At 35.0% G+C, this 5,200-nt stretch overlaps 1 long non-coding RNA gene across 3 annotated transcripts; it reads left to right on the top strand.

The window, feature by feature from the left end:
* The first annotated feature begins 529 nt into the window (after positions 1–529).
* Positions 530–4,632, top strand: LOC134529966 (uncharacterized). 3 transcript variants are annotated; one of them, XR_010074759.1, is made up of 5 exons: positions 530–594; positions 1,906–2,022; positions 2,659–2,850; positions 3,475–3,561; positions 4,285–4,632. It is a non-coding gene; the product is annotated as an uncharacterized LOC134529966 (long non-coding RNA). The 3 variants fall into 3 exon arrangements; XR_010074760.1 differs by lacking the exon at positions 530–594 and adding an exon at positions 629–804; XR_010074758.1 differs by lacking the exon at positions 530–594 and having other exon boundaries at positions 1,308–2,022.
* The last annotated feature ends 568 nt before the right edge of the window (positions 4,633–5,200 follow it).

Raw genomic sequence — 5,200 nt, forward strand, 5'->3', positions numbered from 1 at the left:
GGTATTTGAGGGATTTTAAAAATCCACTGGAGTGGTTTAGTGACGTGCTGTTCAGACGACGATATCGCTTTACCAAGGATCTTGTTCGGCATCACATTCTGCCTTTGCTAGTGTTTGAAAAACCACGGAGTCGTCGAGGATTACCGCTACCGCCTGTCCTGCAGCTGCTAATTGCCTTGCGATTTTACGCAACAGGCACTTTCCAGGTAAGCAGTCAGAAATCATAGTTACTAACCAATACCTTTTGTTTACAATAATACCATCTCTCACTCTTTGCCTAGGTTAGCCTATTGTGCACTTCAGTATGCAGTGTTTAATTTGTGGTTTGCATAGGCACATATCGGTGCAATGTGAAATACTATTTACAGATGGTGGCAGGCGAGTTAACAGGCGTTTGCGAGTCCACAGTTTCCCGAATTATCAGACGTATCTCTGTCGGTTTAGCGCAACATACTCTACATCTGATACGGTTTCCCACTGGCGATGAATTTCGATTGAACAAGCTACGATTTTAACACCTTCCCGGTGTTACAGGAGTGACTGCACCCACATAAAAATCAAAAGCCCCGGCGGTGCTCGGGGGGAAGTATACAGGTACGTAGGTAAACATTTTAAGGCATGTTGAAACATGTTTCGTGACAGACCTTAATATGAAATGTGAACTGTGAGATAAATTGAAATAATTTGTCTAGTTTGTATTTATTTCAATATTTAATACAATATTCATGTTAGCACATAGTTCTTTCATGTAGGTAGCTTGATTGTAAAGTATTTCAATTTGTCAAGAGCATTTTCTTGAATCTGGTAATTCTAAAAGCCACCCTTTATTATGTAAAATTTAAATCCTCAAATTATTGTGTCAATTTCCTGACATTTTTTATTATCGAATTAAATTGATAGCTTAAGTAGCTTTGAGTATTTTATAGCTTTTACAAGTTGTAAGGATGTGTGTATGATATTAAGGAAAAGGTCTGTTTTGCAAGGTTAGGTACATGTAAATAACCTGGAAATAGTGTTATTGGTTATGTCACCTACATGGTAATTATTCCATATCACTTTACCAAGTTCATTCCTTGGCTTTGAATTCATCATTTGGTACATAATGCTGTTTTAAATTACTATGTCAAAAGATCCTTGACATTAAATCTAGAATTTTGCTATACAAACAAATTATGTCTCTGGTCTTGTGGAAATGCCTTTTTTGTGTGTGTTGATACACACACACACACACAAATATATATATATATATATATTAGATCATAATTAATTGTTACATGACAAGTGTTTTTTTTGTCCATTACCTAGTGACATAGTAATTGAAAACAGCAAACTTCAATTATCTAAGGATCAATGTATACAGGATCCTGCCATCAGGATCAAAGGAAAAACTTGGATATGTGATACAGAACTTAAACCTCATACTATCCATTCTTTCTAATGTATAGCATTGTTAACATAGCTAACCAACTGTTCACTTGTATTCATGATTTGTTGACATGGCCAATGTAACCAACTGATCTCACCATTTACACTAATATTTGTGTAGGTACATAAGGTGTAATAGTATGTTCTAAAAGTATGATTTTAAGAAAATGTAAATGTGAGGAAATATTTAAAAAAAAAAAAAGTGGAATTGTATGTTTTTTTACTGAAAACAGACTGTTCTTCAGAATAACATCAAATTGTTGGTGGACAGGTGTGACATTCGCTCCAATCTTTGCTCAGGGAAGCATAATGTGCCTTACCAAAATTATTACAGTAGTGGGAGTGGCACTTTCTGGTATATGTTTAGACTTTATACACATATATAAATAGCTGTCACAATTTTATGTACTACTAGTAACTAGAAAAACATGGTTAGTTTGAAACAATTTGTGTTTATGATATTCTTGAAATGTTCTCTAGCTTATTCGAAGATGGGCGTGTGCAGGGACTGCTGCTGGGAGACAGTGGTTACCCACAGTTGCCATACCTGTTCATGCCCATACCAGAGCAGCCAGTCCGTACAGATGCAGAGCAGAGGTATGACATAGTTCATAACAACATTAACAGCATTTTTAAAGCTGCAAGTGTGATTAAATTAAATAATGTGAAATACATATAATATATTGTTTTCAAATGTGTCATAACTGGACTAATCTCCATATACTAACTCTTAAAGCTCGCAACAAAATTTGTTGCTCCAACACCTTAGCTTTACTCATTTCTAAACTTCAACGTAATTGTTTTGGCAAAGTAAAATATGGTGCAAATAGACTACAGCAAAGTTTTGTAGGTGCAAACATCTATTATTGTAAAACCACCAAGCAAGGGAGAAACATTTTCTTCTACAGCCAGATCGTTATTGTTATGAACATATTTTCAATTATTGTTAATTTAATGTTACATTTTGGAAATTATATTAGATAGTTAATCTATACATACAAATATATGTTTACACACACACACACACACACACATATATGGTATTAATACATTCTTTGAAAGTTATTTGCACTAGAGAAGATTAATTTAAAACTTTTGTGACATTCGCCATTGCTGGTTTCAACTGTGATATTAAGGTTGTCTCTATTGAATACAGTGTGAACCAGCATGTTTTACATGTGTATAATATACATATTATGTGTAGTAATGATACACATTAAGGTAATCACACAGGTACTCATGGCTCATGCTCGGACGAGGAATCTGGTGGAAAGGATGTTCAGTGTTTGGAAGCAGCGCTTTCCCTGCTTGCAGCTTGTTTTATGAAACAAGCTGCAGACAACAGCAGCTATCATTGTTGCCTGTGCCATTTGTCACAACATTGGTATCAGGCACAATGATTATGTGGAAGAAGCTGAGCTGCAGGTGAGAAGTGTTCTGTTATATATTATTAATTAGTATTGGCGACACCTGGGATTTCTTCCCTGTAACTTAGTGTATTATTTGCAAATGAAGTGCATAGTACAAATACCTACTTGTTCAGTTTGTGAATTGCAATGATGTTTATTAAGTACATATTACTTCCTCTTTGAAAATACAAATGCTTTTGTACCTATAATATGATATATAAACAGCTATAAAATAGGAACCTTGTACAAATATTTAAACAGGCAATGGCAATAAACATTGAAGCAAACTATATATCTTGGCAGCCAAGGTCAACTGGCAAAATCCACCTGAAGAAATCTGCAAATTAGGGGCTCGACTGGTGCTACATTACAGAAAGTGGCAAACCATAGCATGCCAGATGAAAAGCTTTTTGCTGTATTTTTCTGATGGTGTCTTCTGTTGTTTATACACAACTTGCGTGTGTATATGTGTGTGAGAGTGCGTGCGTGCGAGTGCGTGCGTGCGAGTGCGTGTGTGTAAAACAAACATGTTTTATAATTGATACAAAGCTAAGGTAGAGACCATTTACACTATAGTAATGATAATGTACCTATAAACAATTATTGCCTGCATTGTAATATATTGATTGGTTTGTTACAGGCCAACAATGATGTGCCAATCCCACCAGTTCCTCTCCGACCTGGGCGCGCCTGGCCATCAGGAACGAGTTCATCATCCGGCATTTCAGTTAGCTGTTTTGAAATGATTTTTACACACATTGTTTTACGTGGCTTTTTGAAATCAGTGACCATGATCGTACCGTTTAATATTAGGTTTGTTTGGCTGGAATGAATATTTTATGATTTTTGCACTCATTGTTATGGCTACTTATGAATAATTCAATGATATATCTTCATTTGTTGCTAAGCCATTCCATTGCAGTTTCTTTAATCCTTCACATACCTACAGGCCCTGGCATTTTGTTTCCAACTTGTAAACAAATTTCAATTAAATTAAGAAATTTACATGAACTTTCTAATAATGCAGCCTTTTACAAATGTCTGAGTAAAGAAGTACATTTGTTTATATTTTTGCTTTATGATTCTTTTGTATTTTAACTTGATGAAATAGGTAATGTTTTGTTAAAAGTATTATTGTGCAAACATATTTATGTTGTCTCAAGTTTCATTTTGTTCACTTGCCTATGGTATAGGATCTTATTTCATTTACTTTTGTTAAGTTAAAATGGTTTATATCTTAAGAAAGAAAAGTAATATAAAATATATTTGTTTAAAAACATTTAGTTATACAGGTGTGGTGAAAATAGGTAGGAAACTGTGAATTCAACTATTATGCAAAAAACATTGGGAATCAGTGGGTAAAAACTGGTTTCATGATTGAAATACTCTCGATGTGTTGGGTAAGAATGTTTCCAAATGGAACATTGAAAATTAGTTGATTGTTTTGCAGATCCTGTTGCTGCCGCCTGTCGTGGCTCCACTCAAGTGCTCGGTGCTGCCCCTCAGCGGCAACGTGGAGTTCCAGCCCTTCGTGTGCAGAGCAGTTAGTGGGCTGGCAGGGATTCTGTTGTCTCTACATCCTCGACAGGCATGACCAGGAACATTCAAACATTCAGGAATTACAGTTTTCCTTTACATCATATTGAAGATAATTTATTATTTAATGATTTTGCATGTTATTTAGACACACATTTCAGGGAAATTGTGGGCAAACTTTGCCTAGGCTTGTAGTAAGCAGTCATGTAGTTTACCACTGAACTACCCTTGTTTGTTTCAATAAAATAACAATATTCTTCTACAATGTTTTTATTTTTGACAAGAAGGGTAAAGATATGAAAATACAAAAGTACAGCTACAAATCTTTTAAATGCAATGCCAAAAGCAAAGATTTTACATTTTAACATTTTCCTTGTTACAGTTGTTTTAATTGTTTTATAATCGTGCATTAATACATAACAAGATAATATCAAGAAGTATTGTTATGGAACCTATTGACTATAACGTTTTGATGTATACATATAATTGATTGTGTAGTGTATGTTATTTCTTGTGGCAACTATTTGTAAGTTGTTAATTTTATTCACTATCCAGAGGTGCCCACCAACCCCCCCCCCCCCCCCCCAAACACTATGACTCACCCCCCCCCCCTAACCTAATGATGCCCCCCCCCCCGAAATTTTTTGTGTCATTTTCTCAATGATTTTATAATATTATACTTTTTTAGTATTATCTTTTGTCACATTTTGCAATAATTAAAACTAATTTTCTAATAATAATAATTTTGGTCATATGCGTGTGTGCACTTATTGTCGAAGCGGGGATAGGGACCATCCTGAACCGACAGATGCCAAACTGCTTTTGTTGAG

This window comes from Bacillus rossius, chromosome 2 (genome assembly GCF_032445375.1).
Source record: "Bacillus rossius redtenbacheri isolate Brsri chromosome 2, Brsri_v3, whole genome shotgun sequence".
Classification (NCBI taxonomy): domain Eukaryota; kingdom Metazoa; phylum Arthropoda; class Insecta; order Phasmatodea; family Bacillidae; genus Bacillus; species Bacillus rossius.